Source organism: Calidris pugnax, unplaced genomic scaffold (genome assembly GCF_001431845.1).
Source record: "Calidris pugnax isolate Ruff unplaced genomic scaffold, ASM143184v1 scaffold135, whole genome shotgun sequence".
In the NCBI taxonomy this organism is placed as follows: Eukaryota; Metazoa; Chordata; class Aves; order Charadriiformes; family Scolopacidae; genus Calidris; species Calidris pugnax.
Window position 1 is genome coordinate 39,083 of NW_015090961.1, and position 11,407 is coordinate 50,489.

An 11,407-nucleotide genomic window follows, 5' to 3' on the forward strand; every position below is an offset into this window, starting at 1 on the left:
TTCAATCTGCAGGAAGGCAATTTTAGGACTCAGTGAGCCAGAGAACAGATGGACAGATTGTAGTATGTATGGAAACCTTTGCCTACGCGGAGATGAGAAACACCACATCCCAGCCCTGCAGGGCTGCAGCGATTTACCCGGTGGCAGGGAAACAAGCGGGGGGCAGGAGCAAGGCTGGTCTATGTGAGAAATCCTCTGTGTCAAGAAGGGATGAGGAGAGCTCCAGCTGTTTGCAGGGAACCTCTGCACCTGGCCAAGCTAATAAATCTGTCACGAATTCAGCAGCCGCCAGCGGCCATCGCAGCAGGGTAGCTCCTATCGTGCTATTTGCACATCCTGCCTGGAGAAAATGTGCCCAAAAAGTATTAAAGCAAGGCCATGTTTCATAAATTGATCGCATCCTGAGCCTTTCAGCCCCGCAGCGAGTCAGCATCAAATGCCCAAAGGCTTCTGAAAGGGAATGAACTGTCAGGTTAAAACGGTGTGTTTATCAAATTGGGGTAGAGAATTCCCTGCTTCCTATGTGATTTCAAATAAATTAGAAGCCCATCTGTTGTGCTTGGTTCCAAGAAATTAATTACTTCCAAGGGTGATGAGTTTTTACCATAAAGTAATTGTCAAGCTAATAATAAAGGCAAAGGTTGGACTTTCAGCAAGAGCAAATTGCTGTAACTCCAGGGCCTGTAGCTGGGTGCTCCCGAGACTCCCCCAGGACTCTCGCTCCAGCAGAGTGATGCAGTTCAATAAATAATGGTGATACCATATTGGACCATGCTGAGAAGTGCCCAGGAATGAGCTCCTAGAGGCAGAGCAAGTACAACTTTGGAATTAACAGTGCATTTTACTGGGAAGTTGGGACTCTTTTGGCATTTTAGCAATGGCACAGCATGGCTGAGTGGTCATTTGGCCTTCAGGAAACAGTTTAATAAGTGCCAGTATGTCTGACATTTGGTCTGTCCTGACAAACCTGGGCTTAGCACTTCAGGACTTACTGAAAACCAAAAGGAATTAAGAATTGATTTTTAAAACAATTTAGCTGATTGAGATCTAAATAGCCATTTAATGGGGGTTTCCATGCTGCTGTAGAGAAACTTTCTGCCTGTATGGACAAGGTTGCATTTGGTACCTTGACCCCACATCTCTGCCACAGGGATGCCCACAGCCGAGGCTGCTGGTTCATAGAATCACAGAATCATAGAGTGGTTTGGGTTGGAAAGAACCTTAAAGACCATCCAGTTCCAACACCTCCCACCAGACCAGGTTGCTTCAAGCCCCCTCCAACCCGGCCTTGAACCCCTCCAGGGATGGGTCAGCCACAGCTTCTCTGGGCAGCCTGGGCCAGGCTCTCACCACCTTCATAGGAAATAATTTCTTTCTAATATCTAATCTAACCAAAACTTCCCTCTTCCTGTTTGAAGCCATTACTCCTTGTCCTATCACTACATGACCTTGTGAAAAGTCCCTCCTTAGCTTCCTTGAAGGTCCCCTTCAGATACTGGAAAGCTGCTGTAAGGTCTCCTCAGAGCCTTTTCTCCAGACTGAACCACCCCAACTCTCCCAGATGATGCTGGAGCACCTCTCCTCTTTTCATAGGAGAGGTGCTCCAACCCTCTGATCATCTTCATGGCCTCCTCTGGACCTGCTCCAACAGGTCCACATCCTTCTTGTGCTGGTTCTCTGAGGTTAATACATTGTAGGTGGCCCAAAACCCTGGGAAGGGGACACATTGAGATGAAAGGGTCAGTGACAGTGACTGCCCACACAGCTTGTGAAAGGTAGGCCGAAGCTCTGAAAAAAGCTGGGAGGCTTCAGACTCTGTGGCCAGAGAAACCCCTGGCTTCAAGATCCATGCTTGGTTGAGTCCCACGGCCCATGGACTAGATGGACACGTGGGCAAGAAATCAGCCTGTATGTCAGCGGCTTCTCTCTGTAGGAATAAGTCAATAAGTTTCTTCTAAACTTGGGGTCAGTCTAGTTGGGAAAATCCCTCCCTTTGGTGCAGTGGTGAATACCAATAAGTAAATATCTGTGCACAGGGTGGGATGAGCAGCCCCAATATAAACTTTCCTCTGAAAAGGGGCATTGGCTGAAGCAGCAAAAACCCTGACCTTGGCATAACGCAGGACTGGGGATGGGAGAGGGACTTCCTGTACAGCTTTCCCCAACCTCATCCCACGGGATAGAAACCCTTCTTCCTCCTTTTCCGGGTGCTAATGTCTTGCAGAACACCTTAGACCCCACAGAAACCTCCCAGCAGGTTTTGCCAAGACTCGTAGACTCATAGCAAGACCTGCTAAATTGCTGAACAAAAGCACAGAACTGGCTCAGAAACCAGGTCTTCCTACATTTCAGCCTCTTTTCTTTGCCTTTATAGCTACCCTGAACCTAACCTGTTCTCCACAGCTAATTTAGGTATTCTCATTAAAAAAGAAGACAAAGAAAGCCAACCCCTTTAACTAGCCACCTGATTTTAGCATTCAAGGAATATAGCAGCTGGTGATAAAAATTACTGTTGTATATCCAAGAACTGTGCTGATTTAGTAATAAACCAAAAGGAAACCCAGCTGACTTCAGGGGAAGAAAGGACAGGCTTAGCCTCTTCTGGAGTACATATGAGGAGGAATATAGGGACCCTGGGGCAGGGAAAAGGACTTCCCATCCTGCTTTCCAGAAAATTATGCTGGAAAGTTTAATTTTCCTTACAAAGGACAGTCCTTGCCGGGAAGCCTCCCAGGAAATTATGCAATCCAACCCCCCCAGCATTCTCTTTCCCTCTATCACGTCCATGTGAGCTGTGGCTTCACCGGGCACCGCTGCAGCTGCATCACACTGGGCAGGGCAAGAAGGAGGAGAGGTTTCTGAAGTGTCCGGATAATATTCCTGCCACTTCTAAAAATACACAGTGCTATGGAGACAAGCTTCAGCTTCACACAATTGAATGTTTCTGTGTTGGCTCAAACGTTTCTCCTGAGCTACGTCACTGTTAAAGACACAGGGTTATTCATGTGGAGGCCAAGGAGTTTTTTCCCACATAGCTAATGGCCAAGAAAGTGATGAATCAGGTCTTTGGGGTGATTTATCTGTTTCAGTCTCTCCTCAATTGTATTTTCTATTTCTAGCATCCACTGTCATTCAGGAAAATGTTGTAGGTGTCAACAGCAACCATGACTCACTCTCTGGCTCTACCAGCTGCCATGAACAATTTTCACTATGATACAGATTTTGGCAACTGTCTCACAGCAAGTGGCTGCCTGGGCCTGGTACCACTGCTGTGGGGAGGGAAAATGCTTGATTTCTTATGAGTCAACCCAAACACTGAGGCTTTGTTTGTATTGTCATTATTAGCACATGTCTATTTAGTTGGAGGCATTTTAACAAATTTGAATATGATAATGGTTTTAATAATGGTTTTAGCTGTTAATAGTCCTATTACCTGTCCGTGCTTCCCATCCTCCAGGGAGTCTCTTCCTTTGATTTGTGAAAGCTGAGGGAAAACCAGACCCCTGGAAGCCAACAGTAAAATCTTCTTTGAGGAGGAGCCAGTGTTTCATACCACAAATGCTCTTTCCTTCCCGAGATGCTTATTGGTGTATCTGGCACCTCTGTGTTAGGAAGGCTGATGGTCAGGTCTGGGAGAGTCACCAAATGCACCAGAGAAACTCAGAACACTGGAGTAACCCCAGATCCACACTGGAAGGAAACAACATGGCTGGAAAGTGGAGTTAGACTTTTACTCTGTTTCATCCTCTTCAAGGGCACCTTCATCCTCATGCACTGAAAGTGCTTCTGAATTCAGGGCTCTGGCTCAGAACCTCAAACACGCCCCCACTGCCAAGTCCTTCACCTCTGCTCAAGTCCCCACATCACCAGTCAGGTCTCTCCAGCCCCCATCCCTGGAGGGAAGGAGATACTGTGCAAAAGACCCAGATACCTGAGAGGTTGGTACGTAGTAATCCAGCCTTAATTCAGGGTCTTTAATCCTCAAATCTTCCTCTCCATCCAAGCATGTGATGGCCTGCTGCTCCCGACTTCATGCATTGAAAATACTCACTTTCTCTTGGCCAAGTGTATGCTGGGGAGAGAAGATTTGCTGCAGAGGACACATTCTTTCCTACACCTCTGAGACAGGTTTCTCACTGTCTTTGGGAGGACTCAAGCCTTGAGGAAAACAGCCATAAATATTTCCATGTGCAGCTGATCTTCATTGGAGCGCAAGCTGCTTGAGCCAGGAAACTCTCATCTTAAACAGATCCTGGGCAAAAAAGTCAAATTCATCCTGGCGCTGGTTCCCAGTTTGCAGAGTCGGAAAGTTGCAACACAGCAGAGATCATCCCTTTCCATGTGGGACACCTCCTGGCAGACTCAGGCAGCCTCAACCAGCACCTGCTCAGATTCACGTAGCTGAGGCTGGAAAGGGGCTGTGGCCTCCAAACTGGGAGAGCTGGTTGGAGAATGAGGTCCATCTCTCAGTACAGATGGTCCAGGCACAAGGGTCTGGGGCTGGCCAGGGGTGGTTCCTTGGCCCCATGGTCGTCCTCCTCCCTGAAGCCCTATCTGGAGCCTGTGGGAGCACTTGGGAAGATGTCATTGTGCTGATAACGTGGCACGAGGGAGGTAAAGGCTGCAACACCCACTCTGCGCCGTGTGAGACTGAGGAAGCGGCTGCTTTCTGCAGCTTCCCTGCTCTGCTGAAGGAGAAAAGACTTTTCTTCTTCTCTCTGCTTGAGCTCTACCGAATCCTCAGTCTGCTACTCTGCAGGGATATGGCAACACATCTGTGTAGCCAACATGGTAGGCATCCAGCGTGCACAGGGGGATGAGGCCACTGGGATTGGATGTGTGACATGTCCCACTGACCACCCACAGCCTGCAGCACCTGTACATAAGCTGCAGTGGTCAGAATCAAAATAACAAGCTCAGGTCCACAAGAAACCTCTAATTCCAGCTCTGGCAGCTTCTTGTGCTTTCCTTTACATGAGCTTGCAGCCAGATATGTCATCCTGAGCATGGAAATACAAGAGGGGTGACCTTGGGAACGCAGGCACAAATCTCCCAAGGTCTTTCCCCAGTTGGAGGCTCAGGTGGATGAAGTTCCTCAGCAGGAATGCAACAACAAAGCTCAGCAAACACAGCAGGGTTCAGTTCAAGACTCTTCAGACAGGCAGGGGGATTTTATTTTAAATCCAGCTCATTTCACTCATTTGCTCATACCCACAAACTCGCAAGCACCAGGACACAGGTGCCCCACTGGGGTGCCCAGGATCACTCACAGTGACACAGAGGACAAGGGACACCAACAAGGCTTTGTCACATCTCTTCTGTGTTTCTTAGGCTGGCAGCCACACGCTGGTATTGGTGCCTCTCATACCCTTTGGAAGCTGACAGTGACTGTGATCATTTGGGTCTCCATACTGTCACTCCACAGTGAGCCAGGAGGTGACATTGCTAATTTACTCACAGCCTTTTCCATCCTAATCTGGGTGAGTTATTGCTCTGGTTGTGAATAAAGTGGCTGAGAAAGTGGTAAAGAGAAGTTGACACATGGTGGGTTCAGAGATGCTATGAAGTGGGGTTACCAATCCTGTAATATTCAAGCATTTAATTAATGGCTAATCTTATGGTATTCCCAGATCTCCCCTAATGCCCTCTGCACACAAACAAAAAAACCATAAAAAGTCCTTTCCTCAGAGGGAATGAATCAACCCAAGTCCAGCTTGGACAGCAGAACCAGCCATGGAGAGCACTGGGCAAGCAGAGCCAAGCACCAGGAAGGAGCAGGGGAGGCTCCTGCCAGCCCAGAGAAAGACTCAATTAGAGGGTCTGGTTTCCACATGAACAACCAGTTGGCACTGAGTGTGGGAGAGTCATGGACGGGGCCAGGGGAGAGCCTGCGGGCACCAAAAGGGATTTCAGAGATGGGGAAAAGACAGATTTATGGCAGTCAGAGCAGCTGCTGGTATTCATGTGGTTGGGCAAAGCAGGCAGGATTTCCCCAGTCTCCCACACCACGCTCCACCCCGAGGGCTTGCCCTGGGGGACACATGCTAAGGATCATGTCTGAGACTCCAAACAAGGGTGAGGGGATGAACTGGGCCCAGCAGGACACAGCACTGGGGAAGAGGCCAGGACTCAGAGCTGGCTTCAGCCCAGATGCTGAGAGCTGGCTCCCGTTGAGGCTGCCTGCTCCACTTTGGCTCACCAAGGGTCATCCCAGGAGGCACTCGCCAGCCCAACAGCAGGCTTCCTCCTGCCCTGAGCAGAGGACCACGGGGCAACCCACCGTTTCAGTACAGGGCTGGAGATCACTGGAGTCCCCGTGGCTTAACAAATGCCCACAGCGGTGTTAGGTGACTTAGGCTGCATCCTGGTGACCGTGGGGTGAATCCCACCAGCCTCCCCTGCTGCAGGGTCAAACTTTGCCCTCTACATTGATAGAAGTTTTCCTGGGAACCAGTTGCATATCTCAGAGGGAATGGTTGTAGCCCTGTGCGTGCGTGGAGAGCAGCAGCAGGAATGGTGGAGGTCTTCATGTGTGGGGCAGCCAGAGGATGGGTTTGGAGGGCACAGCACTTTCTGGAGGGGCAGCTTGGGATTTCTACACATTAAAATGCCTCTTCCTGTTTGATTCAGTTTTGCCCAGGGAAATACAGTTTTGTGTCTTTTGCCAATAACTAATGAGACAGCACAAAACAAACAGAACAGAACAAATAAATATTCAAAACAGGGAAGCGCTGCTGACTTGGGTGATTATTTATTCTTCTGAGGGAAGCAAATTAGCAAGGTCCCACCAGCAGACAGTCTGCTCAGACTGAAAAGAAGCAATGTTCTCCCACTCAAATGAGGCTGACTTGTCATATTAACTCCAGATACTGTCTTGGCAGAAGTGATGCTGCTCTATGTAGTTTAAACATTTACAGCACTGCTGGGATTTTTGTAGAAACTGCTGTCCCAGGTTGCATCAAGGCTTCATCCCACTCAGGGCTTTGTGCCCATCCTTAACCCATAGCAGGTGTCCAGGAGATTTTTCAGGACTTTGGGTCTGACCTACAACAGTTCCTCCCACTTTTCCACCACCTGATGTGCTCTTGCTGCTTCTGGGGAGCTGCTTGCAGATGGGCATGAACAAGGCTCAGCTGTAATTATGGGTCTGTCTAGGCCATTACTGCCTGTAGAGTTGGATGGTGCCTTCTGAGGTCCCCCAGGTCAGCCAGGCACCTTGGCACAGTGCAGGCCACGAAGGGGCTGCCAGGGTGTCTGTGGCTCTAAACCCCATGGAAGGGATGGTGGGTCTAAATCCCGTGGAAGCAACTGGAACTGTTTCTGCTGCCTCACTGCAGAAATGAGCAAATTAAGGTAGAAACCAGTAGTGAACCAGGATTTAGGATCTAAATACAGTGCAAACAGCCATTTCAAGACTAAAGAGTGGGCAAGAGTACAGCTCAGACCTACAGAGTCCTTTCTGAAAGGGTAACCTGGAACAGAGATGCTCCATGTGCATTGAGGCCATTTCTTCCTTTTAAGAGCTGGGAAGAAGCTCAGTGCAAAGTGGTAAATGTTCTTGGAGAGCCTCTGCCAAATCTCATTGTCCTTCCACAGTGGGATTAAGCCACTAGATTGACAGCAACAAATCTCAAAGTGTCCACCATACCTGGCCCACACGCTCTTCCGTCCTTGGCCAGTTCTGCTCTTATGCGGGGAAAGTTTCACTAGCACAGGGAAACAGAAGGCAAAGAGCTCTTTCCAGTTATCATTGGGGCAGGAAAAAAGGAGGTCACACCAGCCAGCTTGCCACCACAGTATCCCCTACAGCACTTACCTGCTCACAACACAGACATAATTAGGTCACCTGGTGGGAGCAGGAGGGATGGAGAAGGTCCCCAAGCGGATAGGGACACGACTGACGTGTGCTCCCTGTGGTGCTCTGTGGAGGGATGGCTGGAGGAGGACGTGGGGCCGCGGGGGGAAGTGTTCTGGTTGAAGAACTTGTAAGAAACTAGGACACACCTTAATACACTTTTCAAGGAGTTTTTGGGAGGAGTTTGACTTTGAACTTCCTTTTTAAAAATAAGATGTGGCCTACATAGGACTGAGTAAAAAATTATACAAGCATCCCATGGTAATGTATAGAGCAGCAGGAAACTCCAGAATAGCACCAGTGAGGGATTTGTGCCCTCAGCAGAGAGCCAGCAGAGACCATCTGCAGCTCCCTTGGAATGTCATTGTTTGGGTCACTGTGAAAGGAGAAACTTTTGTCACCTTGTCAAGGCGGCTGGGATAACTGTACAAAGAACTGGGGTATGTGCTCAAGTTTAGAGATCTCCTGCTGAGCAGGTCCTTGGCCACACTGAGACACAGCTGATGTCCAGAAGGAGAAGCACCTGCTGTTGGCTCCCTACTCCTACAGTAGGACCAAGCAGTCTTTGCTCAGACTCTGTAGCACCAGAGATGTGGAGCACACCCAAGGTAGTGCATTATGTCCAACCATCCTGGTGCAAAAGGATCTGGCTGACCGTGGCTGGAAGGGTATGTCACCCACCATCCAAGTGGGAGGTTGCATGGAGGAGCTGAACAGAGGCTGATGACCGGCTGGGCAGGATTGTGGAGACAGTCCATCCACTGCCTGCAGCTGGAGGCAGCAGGGTCAAGAGCTGCCCACAGGCAGAGCACCCTGGAAGAGCATCCTTGGCCCAGTAGGAGCCTTTCTGAGCACCATCACCAAGCTGTGAGCTTGGCCCAGGCATCAAGGGAATGGGGCAGAAATTGTTGTGGGCTGGGAGTCTCTGGCCTCCCCTATGTATTTACTGCCCTGGGAGGGGAGACTCCCACCACTGGACAACCCAGGCACCAACTGCAAGTTTCTCTCTACCCTTATAAGCACCTCTCTGCACTGCCCTGGGCAGGATTTGCTTCTGGGCATTTTTCCTGTGTTTCCCAAAGCTGTGCGGGAGGCAGCCAAAGTACATAGGTGACACAGGGTCTGTGAAAGCAAATGATATCCCTTCTTTGGGATGTTTAGGAAAACAAAACAAAACAAAACAAACCAGCTCTCAGGTACATCTGCTCTTCCTCAAAACAAATTCTCCTGCTACTTCTGCCCCAAACACAAACCCTGATTCATTCACCTCATGGCACGTGGAGACCAGAGCTCATGTCTCCTTGTGCTAGTTTAGGAAGGTATTTCTGTGCAGAGCAGATGAGTTGGCCACTGCAGAGCCTGTTTAGAGCTGTGTACTGCACTGTTGCAGTTACCCAAAGTTCACCAGGACCTTGGGGTTGTCCAAGCCAGTGGGTGACCAAAGGGTGCTGAAGAAATTTTGGAACCAGTACTTTACCAAAAGTCAAAATTTTCTATCTGCTGTATTTGTCATTCCCATGCCTTTTGTTATAGTATGTATAAAAAAGTGGTTTATGTTTATCTAGTAGGAATTATCACTGCTGTATTTGTCTCAGGGTCTCATCTCTTGGATAGCCTCCCTACCTCTCATTTGGAAAAGTCATGAGCTCTTGCAGAAGTGACCTGGTTTGTATGAGCTTGGTCCTGGAGCCCAGTGATGAGGACAGGACAGACTACCATACTTGTGGAACCACAGATTTCGGTAATATTCCTGTCAATCTGGCACAGCTCCAGCTTGGTCAGCATATCTGGATTTCAGCCAGCTGGGCCAAGAGCCAAACAGGCTCCAAGTCCCTTGCAGGTGGCTGAACATGGCAGGCAGGAGGCTAAATACAGATGTCTAGGCTTGGAAAGTCCAAGGAGGGTTTTTTAGTCACTGCTTCTTCCCAGTGGAAGGAAGGGAGGATGAGCGTGAGGATGAAGAGGAAGCCACAGATGCACAAACATCTCCACAGACAAGCTCACAGCATTTCAGCTACTCTTTCAGACTTGATCCGGAGCAGTGCTCAGATCTGGATGAATCTTGGTCAGCTGCTGAGGGCAGAGGTGTGTGATCTGCACTGTGAACTGGGAAACTTAGACAAGGTGGATGTGAGAGATACCAGACCTCACTGATGAGCCTTGCCCAGTGACACCCAGGAAGGGACACGGTTTCCCAGATATAAGCTTCTGTTGGCATTTGGAGATGCCCTGGGAATCTTGTGTGTCTGTGCCAGATCTTCCAGCCCTGTAGTGCCTCAAGCACTTTGGAGCTCAAGTCACCTACATTCAGGCAATTGAATGCCCAGTGCTGTTCAGTGCCCCTTATCTGCCCTGTCAGAAACCAGCTTGGGTCAGCAGCGAGTCACTTGGATGGCCACATGCCCGTCCCTGGCTCTTGGCCACATCACAGGGAGAGAGGCTAAAATTTTGGCTGTGCTGCCAGCCACGGCAGCATTCCCACCCCTTTTCATGGGGCCATGATTCTCCCCGGCTCATAAATTTTGTTCCCGGCTCTTTAGCCACAGCCACCTTTGCCCACCCAGAGCAACCTGCCCCAGGGGGCTCCCCCATGGCCCCAGGTGGTGCTGCTCCCCACAGAGGTGCTGGGCACCATTCCCAAACCACTGCCCTCCTGGGAGACCTGGGGCATGTCCAAAAGGCCTTGCAGTCCTGGCGATGCGGTGTCCAACCCTCAGCCCCGTGAGAACCAGCAGAGACCAACCCCCAAAATCTCCCACAGCCCCTTGAACCCTGCAAAGAGAACCAAAGGTGCCATTTTTAACCCGGTTGCTGCATTTCTGATGCTCTCAGGTTTGAGAAGACCGCAGCCACTTGAACCCTCGCTCCCCTGCAAAGGGAACCAAAGGTGCCATTTTTAACCCGGTTGCTGCATTTCTGATGCTCTCAGATTTGAGAAGACCATGTCCTAAGGACGGGCCAAGAGCATGCTCTGGGAGATCAACTCCGTTGCACAGGACGCCCTCCTGCCTTGTGGCTCTTATAAAATCCACCTGGAAAAATAATCCTGGAGGCTGTGCTGGCAGATGACTAACTCTTCCTGGTGCAGCAGTTTTGCCCCTTCACTTTCCACGTGTGTGTTTTGGAAACCAAACAGAGAGAGACCCTTGGGGTGGCCAAAGAAAACACAGCTCTTTCTGGGCAAGTGCTCTGGTTATAATGTATAAATAAATATATAAACTGATGTATGGACAAATTATCAAGAAGCATAAATACAAACCCTGCCATGGGCCAGACATTTCCAGTCTGCAGAGCTAACGAGGGGCTCTTTTGGTGCTGTCAGATGTTATTGCTGCTGCCAGGTTGATTTACAGCAGCTCTTTGTGCAGCGTGGCCCCTACGCCAGGATTTGGGGCTGGCTCTGGTGGGGAGAGACACACACACGAGGTGGTTACAAGCCTTCTTCCACTAGATGCAAACCCAACAGAGGAAATCCCAAATCTCCCCTAAAAAAAAGTAAATAAAATAATAAAAGAAAAATTCTAAATCACGATCTTGGTGTGATTTCTTTGC